At 45.1% G+C, this 25,304-nt stretch overlaps 1 long non-coding RNA gene across 2 annotated transcripts in view; it reads left to right on the top strand.

Moving 5' to 3' along the window:
- The window catches only part of LOC141067904 (uncharacterized), a 63,848-nt gene extending 58,187 nt beyond the window's left edge, over positions 1-5,661 (top strand). For both annotated transcript variants that reach the window (XR_012226490.1, XR_012226491.1), the window contains exon 4: positions 3,223-5,661. This is a non-coding gene — a long non-coding RNA (uncharacterized lncRNA). The remainder of the gene's footprint in view (positions 1-3,222) is intronic.
- Positions 5,662-25,304: the final 19,643 nt, after the last annotated feature.

The following is a 25,304-nucleotide window of genomic DNA, read 5'->3' as shown; positions in this document are numbered from 1 at the left end:
GGTCCAAGATCAACCAGGATAAGTGTGAGAGTCTCTGGCTGGGAGGAGATCCTGGTTTTGATCTCCCGGACACCCTTCCAGGACCCAAAGTCTCTGCAAAAGTCCTTGGCATCGAATTTGGCCAGGGGGATTACCCCAAACAAAATTGTGACAGCAGGCTAGAGATTGCCACTCAGAAGGTGAACCAATGGAAGGGTTTGTCTTTGACCCTCAGGGAAAGGGTAAACCTGATCAAAACTTACCTGCTCCCTTTACTGATTTATCTGGGCAGTGTGTGCATCTTGCCGGAGTCTCTCTAGACTCGGATCTACAGTTTGTTCTTCCAACTGTTATGGGGGAATAGACTGAACCTGGTCAAGAGTGAGGTTACTTACCTACGAGGAGACTAGGAGGGTTGGGTATGGTAAATCCTGTGGTATTCCTTGTGGATACCTTCATTAAGATCAATATTGCAAACCTCTGGAAAGAGAGGGCTCCTCCGTGGGTATTCTCCTGTAGGGGATGGTTTCAGCCTTTCTTCCAGGAATGGGAGACAGGAGGGTAAGTGAAGGATTTTCACACACCGTATGGACATCTTCCGGCTTACGCTACCTTGGTTCTGAAGGTAATTCGCCGGTGGGGTCTGGGAATGTGGGTGATCAGGACTCTGCCAAGGAAACTCCTTGATAATAGGGTTCTGTTGACCCATTTCCAGAGGCCTCTGGTGCTCAGGGATTGCCCAAGTCGTGATCTTGGGGTGGGTTTGCATCTTTTGAATTCTATCAGGATCACCTCGAAGTTTTGGGACTTGGCTTAGTGCTGCTTCCATGGGAAACTGCATGAGGGACAATCTGAAGTGTAGGAGCTCTGAGGACAGGAACTGTCCTCGGGAGCATTGTGGTAACGTGCTGGAAAGCATGGACCATTTCCTGCTTCATTGTCCCTTCAACACAGAGGTGTACAACAGGGTGGGCGCCTCCATTGACTGGTCAAGGCTGGCTGGTCTCTCCTATGTGGAATGGGCCTATGGAGCCTTCAGAGACCTTGGTGGCCGGGACCGCTGCACATTATTTCTAGTTAGCGCAGTGGTTAGGTATCACACGTGGAACGCACGGTGCTTAGCATCGACGCAACGGAAAATCCTCCCAGTGGACGATGTGTTTAGGACCATACTCGGTGACCTGGTGAAGGTGCGCTCTCTGGAGTATGAGAGACTGGGCACACGTAGGGCCGCTCTCCTCTGGAGGGGCTTTTCTTTTAGTGTGCCCTAGTCTGGTCATCTCCTTTCCTGATGGTGGGCTGCCGCTGACACTGTAGCTTTTTGTTTTGTGATTGGTATACAGTGATGTAGGGCTGCAGGCGCCGAACTTGGGTTTTGTGATTTGTGGGAGTTGTAGTGTTTATTTCTGTATATATTGTATATAGGGATATAGATTTGGGTCTAGGTGTTAGGTTGGGTGGTGGGAAAAGGGGTGAGGTGGGTTTATCTTGTGGGACTATGGGACACTGGGGTGTTTGGGGAAACACTGGCACTGCCTGATCTGGCCTATGGACGTTGGACATGGACTGAGGCATGAGACGCAGGACCAGCTCTCAGGTCAGTGCGGGGATTGGGAATGGTGGACTTGAGTGTGGGGTGTTTAGTTTAGTCTTGTTTTTATTTGTATAGTTTGTGGTTATTTTATTTAAAATTTAAAAAACAAAAAACAAAACAAAGTATGTATATAGTTTTTGTTTGCTATTGTTTATTTTATTTTGTTTGTTATTAGTTTGTTGGTGACTGGACCAGAAGGTGTAAGTACTTAATATTAGTTATTATTCTGTATATATGTATAATATGTGTGACAGGAGAGAATGAGCTGCTGGACCAGTGTTCAGTATACGGATTATTTTCTGGCTGATATTCTTGTTATTTCTGTTATTATTGTTATGTTTTTCATTTTTATAATAAAAGATCTACAGGATGTAACTCCGGATCAGTACAGGATCAGTAATGTAATGTATGTACAAAGTGAATGCGCTAGCAAAATAGTGAGTGCAGCTCTGGGCTATAATACAGGAGAAAACTGTGGACTAGTACCTGAGAAAGTAAAGTGTTTTTACAACAGAAAGTAAGGATTAGATAAAATTATGATCAGAGGTGAGCATACCCTTTTAAGATTTTGATTTTCAACAGCTTTAACTTCCAGTACACATTTCATTAAGGTGAATGAAAAAAAGAAACATATGATAAATGGACAGTGACTATAAATAAAGCATAATGGCATACATGCTCATACCTGCTCACATCGGGTCATACGTCGAGCTGTCAGATCAACTCTGCTCTGTTGTCTTTACAGAAGAAAAGTAAGAAGTTGTATCCTCATAGTCTATATGTTAAATATGAAGAAAAGCCCCTGAATGTATCATAGTTAGGGAAAACTTAGTTATCATTGGGGATTTCCACTGGGAAAGGTCAGGTGTTAAAAAACTAAAACTGGTAGCCACAGATAGGGGATTCCTTAATGAAACCCCCCGCTGCTCTGACCACAAGTCACTGTTGTCATAAGTGGAATGTGAAACTGTGGTCGGGTCGTTTGGCATTATAGGCGGTATACCACAGTAACATGAAGGAGCTGTATGGCGTTATTTGCCTGATGTATGATACTATTGTCTAGACACTGACAAATAGTATTACGTGGGTTCACTGGGGCCTGTTATAAGTCAACTGGATGGCACTATTCAGACACTATGTGTCGATATTTTTTATTTTTGGACACAGTATCACATTGTATTGTGCGGGCGGCACTATTGTATTTACATTCAAGGCAGTATTATGTGGTGTCTGTATGGCACCATTACATTGATATTATATATATTAATGCAAAAGTGACATGACAGGAAAGAAAAAGTGTATTATTACCACCTAAATGTGATTAACTTCTGAACAGGTTTCAACAGCCGGCAGACTCTAAGGCCGCTATTTGGCCACGAGTTGCCATGGCAAACATCAGGACCACACAATCATGATCACAGTGTGCCGATGGGGATAAAGAGGAGGCTGCCACACTCTGTTATCCATTTACAGTGAAGGAAATAATTATTTGATCCCTTGCTGATTTTGTAAGTTTGCCCACTGACAAAGACATGAACAGTCTATAATTTTAAGGGTAGGTTAATTTTAACATTGAGAGATAAAATATCAAAAATAAAATCCAGAAAATCACATTGTATAAACTATATAAATTTTTTTGCATTTTGCAGTGAGAAAAAAGTAATTGATCCCCTACCAACCATTAAGAGTTCTGGCTCCTACAGACCAGTTAGACACTCCTAATCAACTCGTTACCTGCATTAAAGACCGCTATCTTACATAGTCACCTTTGCAAAAGACTCCTGTACACAGACTCAATCAGTCAGACTCTAACCTCTACAACATGGGTAAGACCAAAGAGCTTTATAAGGATGTCAGGGACGAGATCATAGACCTGCACAAAGCTGGAATGGGCTACAAAACCATAAGTTAGACACTAGGTGAGAAGGAGACAACTGTTGGTGCAATAGTAAGAAAATGGAAGAAATACAAAATGACTGTCAATCAACATCGATCTGGGGCACCATGCAAAATCTCACCTCGTGGGGTATCCTTGATCATGAGGAAGGTGAGAGATCAGCATAAAACTCCATGGGGGAACTTGTTAATGATCTCAAGGAAGCTTGGACCACAGTCACCAAAAAACCATTGGTAACACATTACGCCGTAAAGGTTTAAAATCCTGCAGTGCCCACAACGTCCTCCTGCTCAAGAAGGCACATGTGCAAGCCTGTCTGAAGTTTGTCAATAAACTCCTGGATGATTCTGTGAGTGATTGGGAGAAGGTGCTGTGGTCAGATGAGACAAAAAGAGTGCTCTTTGTCATTATCTTTGGCCCACAGCCTCCAATGCCCATCTTAGCTGCTCAGCCCTGTTCCTCCAAAACCAACTTCTCTACCATAACAGATCAGCTCTCCACCCTCCTGTCAAGATCACACCTCACCACTTGCACGCTTGACCCGCTTCCGTCCCACCTCATCCCTAACCTCGCCACAGTCTTTATCCCTACTCTAACACACCTCTTCAACCTCTCAATTACAAATGGTGTCTTCCCCTCATCCTTCAAACATGCCTCAATTACACCCATCCTCAAAAAGACCTCCCTTGACCCATCCTCTGTGTCTAGCTATCGCCTGATATCTCTTCTCCCTTATGCCTAAAAACTACTAGAACAGCATGTCAATCTTGAACTGTCCTCCCACCTCTCCTCTTGCTCCCTCTTTGACCGGTTACAATCAGGCTTCCGACTGCATCACTCAACTGAAATTGCCCTAACTAAAGTCACCAATGACCTACTAACCGCCAAGAGCAAGCGACACTTCTCTGTCCTCCTTCTGTACCTGTCTTCTGCCTTCGACACTGTGGACGATTCTTTCCTGCTATAGATTCTCTCATCTCTTGGCATCACAGGCTTGGCCCTATCCTGGATCTCATCATATCTAACAGATCGAACATTCAGTGTCTCCCTCACCACCTGCTCACCTCGCCCCCTGTCTGTTGGTGTTCCTCAAGGCTCAGTTCTAGGACCCCTACTCTTCTCCATCTACACCTTTAGCTTGGGGCAGCTCATAGAATCCCACGGTTTGCAGTATCATCTATATGCCGACGACACGCAGATCTACCTATCTGGACTTGACCTCACCTCCTTACTGACCAAAATCCCACAATGTCTGTCTGCTATTTCAGCTTTCTTCTCTGCTTGCTTTCTAAAACTGAACATGGACAAAGCTGAATTCATAATCTTTCCCCCATCTCACTCTACCCCTCAACCAGACCTATCCATCAATGATTGCGCACTTTCCCCAGTCCCGCATGCTTGGTGCCTCGTGATCCTCGAATCTGCCTTCTGTTTCAAGCCACATGTCCAAACCCTTGCGTCCTCCTGCCATCTCAAACTCAGAAATATTTCCTGGATCCATGCATTTCTTGACCATGAAACCACAAAAACACTAGTGCATGCCCTTATCATCTCCCGCCTTGACTACTGCAACCTCCTACTCTCTGGCCTCCCCTCTAGCACTCTGGCACCACTCCAATACATCCTACAATCTGCTGCCTGTCTAATCCACCTGTCTCCCCGTTATTCCCCAGCCTCTCCCCTATGCCAAGCCCTTCAATGGCTTCCTATCGTTCAGAGGCTCCAGTTCAAAACCCTAACTATGATATACCAAGCCATCCACAATCTGTCTCCTCCATACATCTGTGACATGGTCTCCCGGTACTTACCTACACGCAACCTTCGATCCTCCCAAGATCTCCTTCTCTAATCCCCTCTTATCTCTTCTTCCCACAACCGCATACAAGACTTCTCCAGTGCTTCCTCCATAATCTAGAACTCTCTACCCCAGCACTTCAGACTCTCGCCTACCATGAGAACCTTCAAAAAAGAACCTGAAGACCCACCTCTTCCAACAAGCCTACAACCTGCAGTGATCCTCAGTCTACTGAACCGCCAAACGACCAGCTCTACGCTCTCCTAGTGTATTCTCACCCATCCCCTGTAGACTGTGAGCCCTTGCGGGCAGGGTCCTCTCTCCTTCTGTACTTCTGTGTGCCTTGTATTGCTAATGTTTATTGTACTTGTCTATATCTACCCATTTTCTCATGTAAAGCGCCATGGAATAAATGGCATTATAAAAATGTATAATAATAATAATTAACTCAACTCGCCGTGTTTGGAGGTAGAGGAAAGCTGCCTATGACCAAAAGAACATCGTCCCCACTGTCAAGCATGGAGGTGGAAACATTTTTGGGGGGTGTTTCTCTGTTAAGGGCACAGGACTACTTCACCGCATCAATGGGAGAATGGATGGAGCCATGTACCATAAAATCCTGAGTGACAACCTCCTTCCCTCCTCCAGGACATTAAAAATGGGTCATGGCTGGGTCATCCAGCAAGACAATGACCCAAAACATACAGCTAAGGCAACAAAGGAGAGACTCAAAAAGAGGCACATGGAGGGAGTTGAAACTCCGAGTTGCCATCGACAGCCTCAAAATCTTAATGATTTAGAAGTGTACGGAGCGAAGCCGTGCATGTACGAGGTGTGCGGAGCGGAGCCGCGCGTGTACGAGGTGTGCAGAGCGGAGCTGCGTGTGTACGAGGTGTGCGGAGCGGAGCCGCGCGTGTGCGAAGTTTGTGGTGCGGAGCCGCGTGTGTACGAAGTGTGCGGAGCGGAGCCACGCATGTGTGAAGTTTGCGGAGCCGCGCGTGTGTGAAGTGTGCGGAGCGGAGCCACGCGTGTTGTGAGTTCATTTTCCCCTTCACCATTGAGGTCTGATGAACTCCCTCTTCTGGTGAAGGAAGGTAGTGAGGCTGATTACAAAGCACCTGAGCAGAATGATGATGACTGGGTGACTGGAATTGCTGACTGGATATAAGGCAGCCGACGCCCTTCTGCCTTGCGGGTGATTTCTCTGAGGGATTCTTGGAGACCAGTCTGATTCCTGCTCCTCAAAAGCTAAGTTTTTCTGCTCTGCTTTTTGCATTTGTGTTTTGGTTTTGTTTTGCCTTGTTTTTCTGATTTCTGCCATTCCCTGCTGGGTGAGCTGAATTCCTTTTTGCTCTGTCTTCAGAAAATACCTGAGTACTGATATAGTCTTTTTGAAGCCTAGCGTCTTCAGGGCTTTTTTCCCTATCAGTCTGTTGGCTCTTGTTTTTGAGAGGGTTTTGGCGGATTGCAGACAGCAGCTTTTCTATCCTGTCCTATATAGTTAGCTTGGGCCCCATCATTTGCTCAGCCTATCTTTCTATCTCTGTGAGTGTTTTTTCATCTTGCATCACCGTCATTATATGTTGGGGGCTGCCTATTGCTTTGGGGTCTGCTCTGGGGCAGTTTAGATTTCCCTTTCTGTCTTTAGGCTATGTAGTTCTCCGGCTGTGATCGAGGGGTTTAGGGCACCGTAGGAACCCACCACGGCTACTGCTAGTTGTTGTTGTTAGGTTCAGGGGTCTGCAATCCGATAGCTGCCAACTTCTCTGGTTTTCTGGACTTAGATAGTATTTCTGTTTTTGCCTCCTACGGTGACTCATTCATAACAGAATCACCCGCCATACCGCAGATCCTAGGGTACTCAATAGCAGGAAAGAATTGTAAAAAAAAAATGTGTGTATATTTTTTCCTCTATATCTCTGAGGCCGTAGGGGGAATTTTTTTTTTCTCTCAATGGAGATAAAGCAATTGTCTGATCGTGTGGAGCAGCTCGCTGCAGAAGTGCGGGGAATTTCCACCTACCTTGCTCATTCACATGCTGCTGAACCAAAGATCCCTACTCCTGATGTGTTTTTTGGGGATCGGTCTAAATTTTTGAATTTCAAAAATAATTGTAAATTATTTTTTGCCTTGAAGCCTAGCTCGTCAGGGAGCTCCGCGCAGCAGGTTAAAATTGTCATCTCTTTGCTGCGTGGCGATCCCCAGGATTGGGCGTTTTCTTTGAAACCAGATGATCCTATTCTGACTAATGTGAACGCATTTTTTCAAGCCTTGGGGTTGTTGTATGACGAACCTAATGCTATTGATCAGGCTGAAAAGACCCTGTTGGCATTGAGCCAGGGTAGAGATTCTGCAGAATTGTACTGTCAAAAATTCCGAAAGTGGGCAGTACTTACTACCTGGAATGATAATGCCTTGGCAGCTCTCTTTCGGAAGGGTTTGTCAGAAGCCGTAAAAGATACTATGGTGGGATTTCCTTTTCCCTCTGGTCTTGACGATTCTATGTAATTAGCCATTCAGGTTGATCGGCGTTTACGTGAACGCAGGACTGCACGAGAGGTGTTGCCACCTGTTGAACAAGTGTCTGAGCCTATGCAATGTGATAGAGTTTTGTACAGGAAGCAACGTCAGGAGTTCAGAAGGCATAATAAGCTGTGTTTTTTTTGTGGAGATGCCTCGCATATTATTTCTGTCTGTCCTAAACGAGAGAAACGTTTTGCACACACGTTTTCTGTGGGTGGTGTTCAACGTAAGTTTCTTCTGGCAATTACTCTGATCTGCTCCCTGTCCACATTTTCCGCCAAGGCTTTTGTGGATTCGGGAGCAGCCCTGAACCTAATGGACTTGGATTTTGCTAAACGTTGTGGATTTCCGATGACACCTCTGCGGACGCCTATCCCTTTGAGGGGGATTGATGCTACTCCTTTGGCTAAAAATAAACCTCAGTTTTGGACCCAGATGGTAATGCAGGTCTCCCCAGACCATCAAGAAAATTGCAGATTTTTGGTGTTGCATAATTTGCATGATACCATTATTCTGGGGTTTCCCTGGTTGCAAATTCATAATCCATTTTTGGATTGGAAATCTGTGTCTGTGGTGAGTTGGGGTTGTTGGTGTGCCCTTATTGAGGCTCGGGTTTTTTCCACCTCTCCTCAGTCGCATGATGTTCCTGACTATTTGGCAGACTTTTATGATGTATTTAGTGAGAATGAGTCTGCGTCTTTGCCTCCTCATAGGAGTTATGACTGTGCAATTGAACTGAGCCCGGGGTATAAATTTCCCAAGGGTCGGCTCTTCAAGTTATCTGTACCCGAGCACGAGGCTATGCGATCCTATATTAAGGAGGCGTTGGAGAAGGGTCATATTAGACCATCCTCGTCACCCTTAGGTGCCGGGTTTTTTTCCGTGGCCAAAAAGGATGGTTCATTAAGGCCTTGTATTGATTATCGTGCCCTCAACAAAATTACTATTAAATATCAGTATCCGTTATCCCTGATTTCGGATCTATTCTCCAGAGTTAAAGGTGCTTGCTGGTTTACCAAGCTTGACCTCAGGGGGGGGCGTATAATCTTGTCCGCATTAAGCATGGGGATGAATGGAAGACGGCGTTTAATACTCCGGAGGGACATTTTGAGTACCTGGTGATGCCTTTTGGGCTCACTAATGCCCCTTCAGTCTTCCAGTGCTTCATGAACGACATTTTCCGAGACTTTGTGGATAAATTTTTGATTATCTATCTGGATGATATTTTGATCTTCTCCAAGGATTGGGATTCTCATGTGGAACATGTTCGGACTGTGTTCCGGATCTTGTGGGAGAATTCCCGGTATGTCAAAGGATCGAAATGCCTTTTTGGGGCACAGAGGATTTCATTTTTGGGATTTATTTTGTCTCCGTCAACTATTGAAATGGACCCGGCCAAGGTACAGGCCATTTATGATTGGGTTCAGCCCACTTCTTTGAAGGCCCTCCAGAAGTTTTTGGGTTTTGCTAATTTTTATCGGAAATTTATAGCAAAATTTTCTAGTATTGCCAAGCCATTGACTGATCTGACTAAGAAGGGTGCTGATGTGTTGAATTGGTCTCCAGAGGCTGTTTCTTCCTTTCAGGAGCTGAAGAGAAGATTCACTTCTGCCCCGGTTTTGCGGCAACCTGATGTCTCACTCCCGTTCCAGGTAGAGGTGGACGCTTCTGAGATTGGTGCAGGAGCTGTTTTGTCCCAAAAGGATCCTGTAACATCTAAAATGAATCCCTGTGCTTTCTTTTCCCAAAAGTTCTCTCCATCTGAACGTAACTATGATGTGGGGAATCGGGAACTGTTAGCCATGAAATGGGCATTTGAGGAGTGGAGACATTGGTTGGAAGGAGCTAAACACCAAGTCGTGGTCCTCACTGACCACAAGAATTTGATTTACCTGGAGTCGGCCAAATGCTTGAACCCTAGACAGGCTAGGTGGGCCTCGTTTTTTACACATTTTGATTTTGTGGTCTCTTTTCTTCCTGGCACTAAGAATGTCAAGGCGGACGCCCTCTCTAGGAGCTTCTTTGCTGATTCTCCTGTGGTGACCAAGCCTGCTACCATCTTAGGCGAAGGGGTAGTTCTTTCTGCCATCTCGCCCGATTTGAGACATGCTCTGGAAGAGTTCCAGGAGGGCAAACCTGAGCGTTGTCCCAGTGGAAAGTTGTATGTTCCTGACCAGTGGAAGAAGAGAGTGATGTCTGAAGTTCATTGCTCTGCATTGGCTGGTCATCCAGGTATTTTTGGTACTATAGATCTGGTGAGTCGGTCTTTTTGGTGGCCCGCCTTGTCTCGTGATGTCAGGAATTTTGTGCAGTCCTGTGGGACTTGCTCCCGGTCTAAACCTTGTTCTCGCTCTAGTGGGTTGTTGATGCCTTTGCCGGTACCCAGCAGGCAATGGACCCATATTTCAGTGGATTTCATCTCTGATATGCCTGTCTCTCAGAGAATGACTGTTATTTGGGTGATTTGTGATAGGTTCTCTAAGATGGTTCATCTTGTACCACTCCCTAAGTTGCCATCTTCCTCTGAGTTGGTGCCCCTGTTTTTGCAACAGGTGGTTCGCTTGCACGGGATTCCTGAGAACATTGTATCTGACAGAGGAGTTCAGTTTGTGTCTAGATTTTGGAGGACTTTCTGTTCCAAGCTGGGAATTCAGTTATCCTTCTCCTCTGCTTTTCACCCTCAGACCAATGGGCAGACGGAGAGAACAAACCAGACCTTGGAGTCGTATTTGAGATGTTTTATTTCCGCTGATCAGGATGATTGGGTTTCATTTTCGCCCTTGGCCGAATTTGCTTTAAATAATAGAGCTAGTTCTGCCACTTTGATGTCACCTTTTATTTGTAACTTTGGGTTTCATCCTCGATTTTCTTCAGGGCAGGTGGAGCCTTCTGCCTGCCCAGGTGTTGACACTGTGGTGGAGAGAATGCACCAGATCTGGGACCAAGTGGTGGATAAGTTATCTCTCTCCCAGGAAAAGGCCCAGCGGTTTTCCAACCGACATAGGACCATTGGTCCCCAGTTTAAGGTTGGTGATATGGTTTGGTTTTCATCAAAAAATATCGCTATGAAGGTGGCTTCGCCTAAGTTTAAGCCTAGATTTATTGGACCTTACAATATTTTGGAGATTATTAATCCGGTCTCTTTTCGTTTGGCTCTTCCTCTCACATTTAAAATTCATAATGTGTTTCATAAGTCCTTGAAGAGGTTTGTTGAACCAGTTGTTCCTGGGGTGGCACCTCCGGACCCTTTATTAGTTGAAGGTAACATGGAATATGAGGTAGAGAAGATACTGGATTCCCGTCTGGCTAGATGGAGACTCCAGTATTTGGTAAAGTGGAAGGGTTATGGTCATGAGAATAATTCCTGGGTCTCTGACTCTGATATTCATGCCAAAAGATTGGTGCGTGCCTTTCATCGGGCTCAGATCGCCCTGGTGGCGTGGATGAGGGTTCAGTGACCCCTCCTCAAGGGAGAGGTACTGTTGTGAGTTCATTTTCCCCTTCACCATTGAGGTCTGATGAACTCCCTCTTCTGGTGAAGGAAGGTAGTGAGGCTGATTACAAAGCACCTGAGCAGAATGATGATGACTGGGTGACTGGAATTGCTGACTGGATATAAGGCAGCCGACGCCCTTCTGCCTGGCGGGTGATTTCTCTGAGGGATTCTTGGAGACCAGTCTGATTCTTGCTCCTCAAAAGCTAAGTTTTTCTGCTCTGCTTTTTGCATTTGTGTTTTGGTTTTGTTTTGCCTTGTTTTTCTGATTTCTGCCTTTCCCTGCTGGGTGAGCTGAATTCCTTTTTGCTCTGTCTTCAGAAGATACCTGAGTACTGATATAGTCTTTTTGAAGCCTAGCTGTTGTGAGTTCATTTTCCCCTTCATTACTGAGGCCCGAGGAACTCCCTCTTCTGGTAAAGAAAGTTAGTGAGCCTGATTATCAAACACCTGAGGCTGATGATGATGACTGGCTGAGTGGAGTTACTGACTGGATATAAGGCTGCCGACGCCCTTCTGCCCTGCGGGTGATTTCTCTGTGGGATCCTTGGAGACCAGTCTGAATTCCTGCTCCTCTAAAGCTAAGTTTGCTGCTCGGCCTTTTGCATTGGTGCTTGACTTTGTTTTGCTTTGTTTTTCTGGATTTCTGCCATTCCCTGCTGGGGTGTGCTGAATTCCTTTAGCTCTGTCTTCTGAAAATACCTGAGTGCTGATTTAGTTTTTGAAGCCTAGCTGCTTCAGGGCCTTTTTCATATCAGCTTGTTGGCTTTTGTCTTTGATAGGGTTTTGGCAGATTGCAGACAGCAGCCTTCCTGTCCTTTCCTATCTAGGTAGTTTTGGGCCCCGTATTTGCTCAGTCTATCTTTCTGTCTGTGTTAGTGTTTTCATCTTGCTTCACCGTCATTATATGTTGGGGGCTGCCTATTGCTTTGGGGTCTGCTCTGGGGCAGTTTAGATTTCCCCTTTCTTTCTTTAGGCCTATTTAATTCTCAGGCCGTGATCGAGGGGTCTAGGGCATCGTAGGAACCCCACACGACTACTGCTAGTTGTGTTGATAGGTTCAGGGGTTTGCAATCTGATAGTTGCCAACTTCTCTGGTTTTCTGGACTTAGCTTGTATTTCTGCTTTTGCCTCCTACGGTGACTCATTCATAACAGAATCACCCGCCATACCGCAGATCCTAGGGTACTCTATAGCAGGAAAGAATTGTAAAAAAAAAAAAAGTGTGTATATTTTTTCCTCTATATCTCTGAGGCCGTAGGGGGAATTTTTTTTTTCTCTCAATGGCGATAAAGCAGTTGTCTGATCGTGTGTAGAAGCTCGCTGCGGAAGTGCGGGGAATTTCCGCCTACCTTGCTCATTCACATGCTGCTGAACCAAAGATTCCTACACCTGATGTATTTTTTGGGATCGGTCTAAATTTTTGAATTTCAAAAATAATTGTAAATTATTTTTTGCCTTGAAGCCTAACTCGTCAGGGAGCTCCGCGCAGCAGGTTAAAATTGTCATCTCTTTGCTGCGTGGCGATCCCCAGGATTGGGCGTTTACTTTGAAACCAGATGATCCTATTCTGACTAATGTGAACGCATTTTTTCAAGCCTTGGGGTTGTTGTATGACGAACCTAATGCCATTGATCAGGCTGAAAAGACCCTGCTGGCATTGAACCAGGGTCGTGATTCTGCAGAATTGTACTGTCAAAAATTCCGAAAGTGGGCAGTACTTACTACCTGGAATGATAATGCCTTGGCTGCTCTCTTTCGGAAGGGGTTGTCAGAAGCCGTAAAAGATACTATGGTGGGATTTCCTGTTCCCTCTGGTCTTGACGATTCTATGTCATTAGCCATTCAGGTTGATCGGCGTTTGCGCGAACGCAAAGCTGCACGAGAGGTGTTGCCACCTGTTGAACAGATGTCTGAACCTATGCAATGTGATAGAGTTTTTTCCAGAGAGCAGCGTCAGGAGTTCAGAAGGCGTAATAAGTTGTGTTTTTTCTGTGGAGATGCCTCGCATATTATTTCTGTCTGTCCTAAACGAGAGAAACGCTTTGCACCTACGTTTTCTGTTGGGGGTGTTCATCCTAAGTTTCTTCTGGCTATTACTCTGATCTGCTCCCTGTCCACATTTTCCGCCAAGGCTTTTGTGGATTCGGGAGCAGCCCTAAACCTAATGGACTTGGATTTTGCTAAACGTTGTGGATTTCCGATGACACCTCTGCAGACGCCTATCCCTTTGAGATGGATTGATGCTACTCCTTTGGCTAAAAATAAACCTCAGTTTTGGACCCAGGTGATAATGCGAGTCGCCCCAGACCATCAAGAAAATTGCAGATTTTTGGTGTTGCATAATCTGCATGATACTATTGTTCTGGGGTTTCCCTGGTTACAAATTCATAATCCAGTTTTGGATTGGAAATCTGTGTCTGTGGTGAGTTGGGGTTGTCGGTGTGCCTTTAGTGAGGCTCCGGTGTTTTCCACCTCTCCTCAGTAGCATGATGTTCCTGATTATTTGGTGGACTTTTATGATGTATTTAGTGAGAATGAGTCTGCGTCTCTGCCTCCTCATAGGAGTTATGACTGTGCAATTGAACTGAGCCCGAGGTGTAAATTTCCCAAGGGTCGGCTCTTCAATTTATCTGTACCCGAGCACGAGGCTATGCGATCCTATATTAAGGAGGCGTTGGAGAAGGGTCATATTAGACCATCCTCGTCACCCTTAGGTGCCGGTTTTTTTTTTTGTAGCCAAAAAGGATGGATCATTAAGACCTTGTATTGATTATCGTGCCCTCAACAAAATTATTGTTAAATATCAGTATCCGTTACCCCTGATTTCTGATCTATTCTCCAGAGTTAAAGGTGCTTGCTGATTTACCAAGCTTGACCTCAGGGGGCGTATAATCTTATTCGCATTAAGCATGGGGATGAATGGAAGACGGCGTTTAATACTCCGGAGGGACATTTTGAGTACCTGGTGATGCCTTTTGGGCTCACTAATGCCCCTTCTGTCTTCCAGTGCTTCATGAACGATATTTTCCGAGATTTTGTCGATAAATTTTTGATTATCTATCTGGATGATATTTTGATCTTCTCCAAGGATTGGGATTCTCATGTGGAACATATTCGGACTGTGTTCCAGAACTTGAGGGAGAATTCCCTGTATGTCAAAGGATCTAAATGCCTTTTTGGAGTATAGAGGATTTCTCTTTTGGGATTTATTTTGTCCCCGTCAACTATTGAAATGGACCCGGCCAAGGTACAGGCCATGTACGATTGGGTTCAGCCCACTTCTTTGAAGGCCCTCCAGAAGTTTTTGGGTTTTGCTAATTTTTATCGGAAATTTATAGCAAAATTTTCTAGTATTGCCAAGCCATTGACTGATCTGACTAAGAAGGGTGCTGATGTGTTAAATTGGTCTCCGGAGGCTGTTTCTTCCTTTCAGGAGCTGAAGCGAAGATTAACCTCCGCCCCGGTTTTGCGGCAACCTGATGTCTCACTTCCATTCCAGGTAGAGGTGGATGCTTCTGAGATTGGTGCAGGAGCTGTTTTGTCCCAAAAGGATCCTGTAACATCTAAAATGAATCCCTGTGCTTTCTTTTCCCGAAAGTTCTCTCCATCTGAACGTAACTATGATGTGGGGAATCGGGAACTGTTAGCCATGAAATGGGCATTTGAGGAGTGGAGACATTGGTTGGAAGGAGCTAAACACCAAGTCGTGGTCCTCACTGACCACAAGAATTTGATTTACCTAGAGTCGGCTAAGCGCTTGAACCCTAGACAGGCTAGGTGGGCCTTGTTTTTTACACGTTTTGATTTTGTGGTTTCTTTTCTTCCTGGAACGAAGAATGTCAAGGCAGACGCCCTCTCTAGGAGCTTCTTTGCTGATTCTCCTGTGGTGACCAAGCCTGCTACCATCTTAGGCGAAGGGGTAGTTCTTTCTGCCATCTCGCCCGATTTGAGACGTGCTCTGGAAGAGTTCCAGGAGGACAAACCTGAGCGTTGTCCCAGTGGAAAGTTGTATGTTCCTGACCAGTGGAAGAAGAGAGTGATGTCTGAAGTTCATTGCTCTGCTTTGGCTGGTCATCCAGGTATTTTTGGTACTAGAGATCTGGTGAGTCGGTTTTTTTGGTGGCCCTCCTTGTCTCGTGATGTCAGGAATTTTGTGCAGTCCTGTGGGACGTGCTCCCGGTCTAAATCGTGTTCTTGCTCTAGTGGGTTGTTGATGCCTTTGCCTGTCCCCAAGAGGCCATGGACCAATATTTCAATGGATTTCATCTCTGATATGCCTGTCTCTCAAAGGATGACTGTTATTTGGGTGATTTGTGATAGGTTCTCTAAGATGGTTCATCTTGTACCACTCCCTAAGTTGCCGTCTTCCTCTGAGTTGGTGCCCCTGTTTTTACAACAGGTGGTTCGTTTGCACGGGATTCCTGAGAACATTGTATCTGACAGAGGAGTCCAGTTTGTGTCTAGATTTTGGAGAACTTTCTGTTCCAGGCTGGGAATTCAGTTGTCCTTCTCCTCTGCTTTTCACCCTCAGCCCAATGGGCAGACAGAGAGAACAAGCCAGACCTTGGAGTCATATTTGAGATGTTTTATTTCTGCTGATCAGGATGATTGGGTTTCATTTTTGCCCTTGGCCGAATTTGCTTTAAATAATAGAGCTAGTTCTGCCACTTTGATGTCACCTTTTTTTTGTAACTTTGGGATTCATCCTCGATTTTCTTCAGGGCAGGTGGAGCCCTCTGCCTGCCCAGGTGTTGACACTGTGGGGGAGAGAATGCACCAGATCTGGGACCAAGTGGTGGATAAGTTATCTCTCTCCCAGAAAAAGGCCCAGCGGTTTTCCAACCGACATAGGACCATTGGTCCCCAGTTTAAGGTTGGTGATATGGTGTGGTTATCATCAAAAAATATTGCTATGAAGGTGGCTTCTCCTAAGTTTAAGCCTAGATTTATTGGACCTTACAAGATTGTGGAGATTATTAATCCGGTCTCTTTTCGTTTGGCTCTTCCTGTCACATTTAAAATCCATAATGTGTTCCATAAATCTTTGTTGAAGAGGTTTGTTGAACCTGTTGTTCCGGGGGTGGCACCTCCAGACCCTGTATTGGTTGAAGGTAACATGGAATATGAGGTAGAGAAAGTACTGGATTCCCGTCTGGCTTGATGGAGACTCCAGTATTTGGTTAAGTGGAAGGGTTATGGTCAGAAGGATAATTCCTGGGTCTCTGCCTCTGATATTCATGCCAAAAGATTGGTGCGTGCCTTTCATCGGGCTCACCCTGATCGCCCTGGTGGCGTAGTTGAGGGTTCGGTGACCCCTCCTCAAGGGGGAGGTACTGTTGTGAGTTCATTTTCCCCTTCATTACTGAGGCCCGAGGAACTCCCTCTTCTGGTAAAGAAAGGTAGTGAGCCTGATTATCAAACACCTGAGGCTGATGATGATGACTGGCTGAGTGGAGTTACTGACTGGATATAAGGCTGCCGATGCCCTTCTGCCCTGTGGGTGATTTCTCTGTGGGATCCTTGGAGACCAGTCTGAATTCCTGCTCCTCTAAAGCTAAGTTTGCTGCTCGGCCTTTTGCATTGGTGCTTGACTTTGTTTTGCTTTGTTTTTCTGGATTTCTGCCATTCCCTGCTGGGGTGTGCTGAATTCCTTTAGCTCTGTCTTCTGAAAATACCTGAGTGCTGATTTAGTTTTTGAAGCCTAGCTGCTTCAGGGCCTTTTTCATTTCAGCTTGTTGGCTTTTGTCTTTGATAGGGTTTTGGCAGATTGCAGACAGCAGCCTTCCTGTCCTTTCCTATCTAGGTAGTTTTGGGCCCCATCTTTGCTCAGTCTATCTTTCTGTCTGTGTTAGTGTTTTCATCTTGCTTCACCGTCATTATATGTTGGGGGCTGCCTATCTGCTCTGGGGCAGTTTAGATTTCCCCTTTCTTTCTTTAGGCCTATTTAATTCTCCGGCCGTGATCGAGGGGTCTAGGGCATCGTAGGAACCCCCCACGGCTACTGCTAGTTATGTTGATAGGTTCAGGGGTCTGCAATCTGATAGTTGCCAACTTCTCTGGTTTTCTGGACTTAGCATGTATTTCTGCTTTTGCCTCCTACGCTGACTCATTCATAACACCTAGCGTCTTCAGGGCTTTTTTCCCTATCAGTCTGTTGGCTTTTGTTTTTGAGAGGGTTTTGGCGGATTGCAGACAGCAGCTTTTCTATCCTGTCCTGTATAGTTAGCTTGGGTCCCATCATTTGCTCAGCCTATCTTTCTATCTGTGTGAGTGTTTTTTCATCTTGCATCACCGTCATTATATGTTGGGGGCTGCCTATTGCTTTGGGGTCTGCTCTGGGGCAGTTTAGATTTCCCTTTCTGTCTTTAGGCTATGTAGTTCTCCGGCTGTGATCGAGGGGTCTAGGGCACCGTAGGAACCCCCCACGGCTGCTGCTAGTTGTTGTTGTTAGGTTCAGGGGTCTGCAATCCGATAGTTGCCAACTTCTCTGGTTTTCTGGACTTAGCTAGTATTTCTGTTTTTGCCTCCTACGGTGACTCATTCATAACACGCGCGTGTGCGAAGCTGAGCCACGCGTGTGCGAGGTGGATGGAGAGGAGCCACACATGTGCGAGGTGGACGGAGAGGAGCCACGCATGTCTGAGGTGTGCGGAGGAGCCGCATGTGTACGAGGTGTACGGAGTGGAGCCGCACGTGTACGGGGTGTGCGGAGAGGAACCGCGCATGTACGAGGTGGATGGAGCGGAGGTATGCATGTATTTTGGCATGGGGGGGCCATGCGTGTACGAGGTGTGCGGAGCGGAGCCGCGCAGGTACGAGGTGTGCGGAGCGGAGCCGCACAGGTACGAGGTGTGCGGAGCGGAGCTGCGCGTGTACGAGGTGTGCGGAGAGGAGATGCACATGTACGAGATCTACGGAGCGGAGGTGTGCGTGTATTTTGGCATGGGGGGCCCATTTGAAAGTTCACACCGGGGCCCATAACTTTGTAGTTACGCCACTGACTGGAAATATCAAGACATGTGAAGAGGGCCTTAGGGAGTTGTCCCCTGAAAATATACTTACCAGGGGCTTCCATGACCTGAAGTTGCTTTGAATATTGAAAGAAAATTAACCATAATCATTTCACTAGCCAATATTTTACTTTATGAAGTTGTGCAAAGAAACCAGAAATCTTCCTCCCACACACAGATCTCTGTGTACCCACAGTGATTGTGTAATGTGAAGTTACGCCACTGTTAGCAGTACTACAGTGTGGTAACGTATGGGGGCATCATGTACTGTGTTTACTAAAGGTTAATTCTGTTCACAGGAAATTTAGAAATTTCCATAATTTTAAAAATGTTTAGCGAATCTTCGCTGAGCCCACATATTTAAGAAGCAGGGAAAGTTTCCTGAAAGGCTTCAACCAATCTGCAAGTTCAAGGAAACGGCGAGCGGCTGCACTGTTAACGGGGATTTCCAGTTTATTCATCCATGTATATTCAAAATTTCTCCAAACAATGCAAATTGTAAATGAAGTGCTAGCCCATATTTCCAAAGGGCTTGCGTGCGCTGGTATCTAGGGTAAATAGCGGGTATCCAAGAGCCACGCAGCTCTTAGTTACCCAATGTTTACATTGGAAACCAGCGTCCAGCGTCGCTGATCGCTGGTCTCGCTGCCACATGCAGTGATGCGTGCTGGCCAGCGGGAGACCAACAATCAAAAAATAGCCCAGGACGATCCTGCACGATCAGCGATACCCGGCAGGGGGGCCGGTCGCTGATCCCTGTCACACACAGCGATATCGCTGTAGAGATTGCTGATGCGTCACAAAATCAGCGATCTCGCTAGCGATCTCGCTGTGTGTGACGGGGCCTTAACACTTTTCACAGCTGTGGGTTTGTTCTATTTAGTCGTCAATCCTCTGTGAACATGAACAGCACTGATCTCTCTATTTCTCATGCACTCTATTTCATCCCCCAGCCCTCATCACTGTTCCAGCTCTGTATGCCTGTCTGACTATTGTCTACAATGTTTCCTTGTAGTTAAATAGGTCTGAAAGTAAACATAGAAGACTTTCTAGTTCGGATACAATTGTAACCAACCCCATAATGTTCAGTACTCTGTTTTAGTGTTTAAAGGGTACAATAATACAATGTGGGATGTGCTATGGAGTCGGAGTCTTGAATAGTAATAATAATAATAATTTTATTTCTATAGCGCCAACATATTCCGCAGCACTTTACATTATAGAGGGGACTTCTACAGACAAAAGACATTACATTATATCGTTTGGCATTGCTGCCAAAACGTTCTTTTTGGTTTCATCTGACCAGAGCATCTTCTTCCACATGTTTGGTGTGTCTCTCAGGTGGCTTTTTATGGATATCTTTGAGAAATGGCTTTCTTCTTGCCACTCTTCCATAAAGGCCAGATTTGTGCAGTGTACGACTGATTGTTGTCCTATGGACAGACTGTCCCACCTCAGCTGTAGATCTCTGCAGTTCATCCAGAGTGATCATGGGCCTCTTGGCTGCATCTCTGATCAGTCTTCTCCTTGTTTGAGATGAAAGTTTAGAGGGACGGCCGGGTCTTGGTAGATTTGCAGTGGTATGATACTCCTTCCATTTCAATATGATCGCTTGCACAGTGCTCATTGGGATGTAAAGTTTTGGAAATCATTTTGTATCCAAATCTGGCTTTAAACTTCTCCACAACAGTATCACGGACCTGCCTGTTGTGTTCCTTGGTCTTCATGATGCTCTCTGTGCATCAAACAGAACCCTGAGACTATCACAGAGCAGGTGCATTTATACGGAGACTTGATTACACACAGGTGGATTATACTTATCATCATTAGTCATTTAGGACAATATTGGATCGTTCAGAGATCCACAATGAACTTCTGGAGTGAGTTTGCTGCACTGAAAGTAAAGGGGCTGAATAACATTGCACACCCCACTTTTCAGTTTTTGAATTTCCACAAAAATGTAAAATAACCAATAAATTTCGTTCAACTTCACAGTTGTGCCCCACTTGTTGATTCTTCACCAAAAATTTACACTTGGTAAATGTTTGAAGCATGATATGTGGGAGAAGGTTGAAAAGTTCCAGGAGGCCGAATACTTTCGTAAGGCACTGTACATGTCTGCAGTAACAAAGCCAGTCTCTAATTCATGCTGCCCGTGAATATGGTTTGAATGGAAACAAGAATATTCTATTCCCTGACTGCAAACAGATTTCTAAATAGTGAGCAATTAAAACAAAGGTAAATATGAGCAAATCTATTTGCAGGACCTGGGTCCAGTGGCTGCTACCAGAGACTGCAGATCAGCTTCTGCAGAGAGTCATCAATAGCAAAGTAGCAGACTATACCTAAAACTTTGATATTCAGAACAGAGACCCCTGAAACCTCATAGTCATGGAGCAGATGTGAGGAAGTGTCTTTCTGTTTCAGTGAAATGACAGGGTGAACAATAAATATTGAAAATCGTCTTTTTTTTTTTAAATAATTTTTATTCTTTTTAACTTGTTTTTTTTCTGGAACACAACATGTACTTCTAATGTTTCATGAAGAAGAACAAATTCTCAGAAAAGTTCATAATCTGAAAAAGGAAATCAAAATGACAGGCATTACTTCCCTAAATTGGAACTAAAGCTGGCACTAATATTAACCCCTTCCTGACATCAGACGTACTATCCCGTCCATGGGACCCGGGCCCCTATGCCCATGGACGGGATAGTGCGTCTACCGCGATCAGCGGCGCCCACGTGGTGAGCGCCGCTGATCGCGGCCGGGTGTCAGCTGATTATCACAGCTGACACCCGGCACAATGTGTCAGGGGCGGTCACGGACTGCCCCCGACACGTTAACCCCTTGCACACCGCGATCAAACATGATCGCGGTGTACCGGGGGTTAAAGGGAAGCATCGGCAGGGAGGGGGCTCCCTCCGTGCTTCCCTGAGTCCCCCACGGCAGCGCAATGTGCAGCGCTGCTGCAGGGGGCTCCTTCCTGCAGGCCCCCGAATCCAAGATGGAGACGGGGGCCTTCGGGGGCCTGCAGGAAGCTGGCTTCCTCAGTGCCTGCAAAGCGCAGGCATCAGGAAGCCTTCTGCACTGCCTGTGACAGATTGCTGATCTGTCACAGTGATCTGTGATGTGACAGATCAGCGTTCTGTCACAGGACAGTGATGTCCCACCTGGGACTATTTAATAAAGTTAAAAAAAAATAAAAAAAAGTGTTAAAATAAATTTTAAAAAATCGACAAATAAATTAGAAAAAAAAAAAAAATATTCCCCCAAATAAATCCATTTTTTGGAAATAAAAAAAAAACCAAAACAATAAAAGTACACATATTAGGTATCGCCGCGTCCGTGACGACCCGCCCTATAAAACTGTCCCATTAGTTAACCCCTTTAGCGAACCCCTTAAAAAATAAAAATAAAAAATAATGATTTATTATCATACCGCCAAACAAAAAGTGTAATAACGCGCGATCAAAAAGATGAATATAAATATCCATGGTACCGCTGAAAACGTCATCTTGTCCTGCAAAAAACGAGCCACCACACAGCATCATCAGCGAAAAAATAAAAAAGTTATAGCTCGCAGAATAAAGCGATGCAAAAATAATTATTTTTTATATAAAATAGTTTTCATTGCATAAAACCGACAAAACATAAAAAAGGACCTAAATGAGGTATTGCTGTAACCGTACTGACCCGAAGAATAAAACCGCCTTATCAATTTTACCGCACGCGGAACGGTGTAAACCCACCCCCCCAAAAGAAATTCATGAAACGCTGGTTCATTCTGCGTCCCAAAAATCGGAATAAAAAGCGATCAAAAAATGTCACGTGCCCGAAAATGGTACCAATAAAAACGTCAACTCGTCCCGCAAAAAATAAGACCTCACATGACTCGGTGGGTCAAAATACGGAAAAATTATAGCTCTCAATATGTGGTGATGCAAAAACTATTTTTACAATAAAAAGCGTCTTTTAGCGTGCGACAGCCGCCAAACATAAAACCCGCCATAAATAGTAAATCAAACCCCCCGTTATCACCCCCTTAGTTAGGGAAAAATAATAAAATTAAAAAAATGTATTTATTTCCATTTTTCCATTAGGGTTAGGGCTAGGGTTAGGGCTAGGGTTAGGGTTAGGGTAGGGTTAGGGCTAGGGTTAGGGTTAGGGCTAGGGTTAGGGTTAGGGCTAGGGTTAAGGCTAGGGTTAGGGCTGAGATTAGGGTTAGGGGTGTGTTGGGGTTCGGGTTGGAGTTAGAATTGGGGGATTCCACTGTTTGGGCACATCAAGGGCTCTCCAAATGCAACATGGCGTCTGATTTCAATTCCAGCCAATTCTGAGTTGAAAAAGTCAAATGGTGCTCCTTCCTTTCCAAGCTCTGCCATGCGCCCAAACAGTGTTTTACCCCCACATGTAGGGTATCAGCCTACTCAGGTCAAATTGCAAAACAATTTTTGGGGTCCAATTTCTCCTGTTACCCTTAGGAAAATAAAAATTTGGGGGCAAAAATATTTTTGTGGAAAAAAATGATTTTTTTATTTTCACGTCTGAGCGTTATAAACTTCTGTGAAGCACTTGGGGGGTTCAAAGTGCTCTCCACACATCTAGATAAGTTCCTTAGGGGGTCTAGTGTCCAAAATGGGGTCACTTATGGGGAGTTTCAATAGTTTAGGTACATCAGGGGCTCTCCAAACGCACATGACACCCGCAGACCATTCCATCAAAGTCTGCATTCCAAAACGTCACTGCTTCCCTTCCGAGCCCCGACGTGTGTCCATACAGTAGTTTTCTCCCACATACGGGGTGTCAGCGTACTCATGACAAATTGGACAACAACTTTTGGGGTCCAATTTCTCCTGTTACCCTTGGGAAAATGAAAAAATTGGGGACTAAGTGATCATGTTTGTGGAAAAAATACGATTTTTTTATTTTCATGCCCTGGCATTATAAACTTCTGTGAAGCCTTTAGGGGTTCAAAGTGCTCACCACACATCTAGATAAGTTCCTTAGGGGGTCTAGTTTTCAAAATGGGGTCATTTGTGGGGGGTTTCCACTGTTTAGGTACATTAGGGGCTCTCCAAAGGCAACATGACACCCGCAGACCATTCCATCAAAGTCTGCATTCCAAAACGTCACTACTTCCCTTCCGAGCCCTGACGTGTGTCCATACAGTAGTTTTCTCCCACATATGGGGTGTCAGCGTACTCAGGACAAATTGTACAACAACTTTTGGGGTTCAATTTCTCCTGTTACCCTTGGGAAAATAAAAAAATTGGGGACTAATTGATCATGTTTGTGGAAAATATATGATTTTTTTATTTTCATGCCCTGGCATTATAAACTTCGGTGAAGCCTTTGGGGGTTCAAAGTGCTCACCTCACATCTAGATAAGTTCCTTAGGGGGTCTAGTTTTCAAAATGGGGTCATTTGTGGGGGGTTTCCACTGTTTAGGTACATTAGGGGCTCTCCAAAGGCAACATGACACCCGCAGACCATTCCATCAAAGTCTGCATTCCAAAACGTCACTACTTCCCTTTCGAGCCCCGACGTGTGCTCATACAGTAGTTTTCTCCCACATATGGGGTATCAGCATACTCAGGACAAATTGGACAACAACTTTTGGGGTCCAATTTCTCCTGGTACCCTTGGGAAAATAAAAAAATGGTGACTAAAAGATCATGTTTGTGGAAAAAATACGAATTTTTAATTTTCACGCCCGGGCGTTATAAACTTCTGTGAAGCACTGGGGGGTTCAAAGTGCTCACCACACATCTAGATAAGTTCCTTGGGGGTCTAGTTTGCAAAATGATGTCATTGGGGGGGTTTCCACTGTTTAGGTACATAGGGGTTTTCCAATCTCGACATGGTGTCCGATCTCAATTCCAGCCAAAAGCGTCAAATGGTGCTGCTTCCCTTCCAAGCTCTGCCATGCGCCCAAATAGTGGTTTACCCCCACATGTGGGGTATCAGCGTACTCAGGACAAATTGCCCAATAACTTTTAGGGTCCTGTTACCCTTGGAAAAATAAGAATTGAGGGTGAAAAGATCATTTTTGTGGAAAAAATATGATTTTTTAATTGTACGGCTGTATGTTATAAACTTCTGTGAAGCCCTTGGGGGTTCAAAGTTCTCACCACACATCTAGTTAAGTTCCTTAGGGGGTCTAGTTTCCAAAATGGTGTCATTTGTGGGGGGTTTCCACTGTTTTGGTACATCAGGGGTTTTCCAATCGCGACATGGTGTCCGATCTCAATTCCAGCCAAAAACGTCAAATGGCGCTGCTTCCCTTCCGAGCTCTGCCATGCGCCCAAATAGTGGTTTACCCCCACATGTGGGGTATCAGCGTACTCAGGATAAATTGCACAATATCTTTTAGGGTCCTGTTACTCTTGGAAAAATAAGAATTGAGGGTGAAAAGATCATTTTTGTGGAAAAAATATGATTTTTTAATTGTACGGCTGTATGTTATAAACTTCTGTGAAGCCCTTGGGGGTTCAAAGTTCTCACCACACATCTAGATAAGTTCCTTAGGGCATCTAGTTTCCAAAATGGTGTCATTTGTGGGGGGTTTCCACTGTTTTGGTACATCAGGGGTTTTCCAATCGCGACATGATGTCCGATCTCAATTCCAGCCAAAAACGTCAAATGGCGCTGCTTCCCTTCCGAGCTCTGCCATGCGCCCAAATAGTGGTTTACCCCCACATGTGGGGTATCAGCGTACTCAGGACAAATAGCACAATAACTTTTAGGGTCCTGTTACCCTTGGGAAAATAAAAATTGGGGTGAAAAGATCATTTTTGTGGAAAAAATATGATTTTTTAATTGTACCGCTGTACATTATAAACTTCTGTAAAGCCCTTGTGGGTTCAAAGTTCTCACCACATATCTAGATAAGTTCCTTGGGGGGTCTAGTTTCCAAAATGGGGTCACTTGTAGGAGGTTTCCACTGTTTAGGTACATCAGGGACTCTCCAAACGTGACATGGCGTCCGATCTGAATTCCAGCCAATTTTG

This window comes from Dendrobates tinctorius, unplaced genomic scaffold (genome assembly GCF_039654945.1).
Source record: "Dendrobates tinctorius isolate UK_male_01 unplaced genomic scaffold, ASM3965494v1 ptg000013l, whole genome shotgun sequence".
In the NCBI taxonomy this organism is placed as follows: domain Eukaryota; kingdom Metazoa; phylum Chordata; class Amphibia; order Anura; family Dendrobatidae; genus Dendrobates; species Dendrobates tinctorius.
The sequence above is the reverse complement of the archived record's forward strand: the minus strand, read 5'-3'. Positions and strand labels throughout refer to the sequence as shown.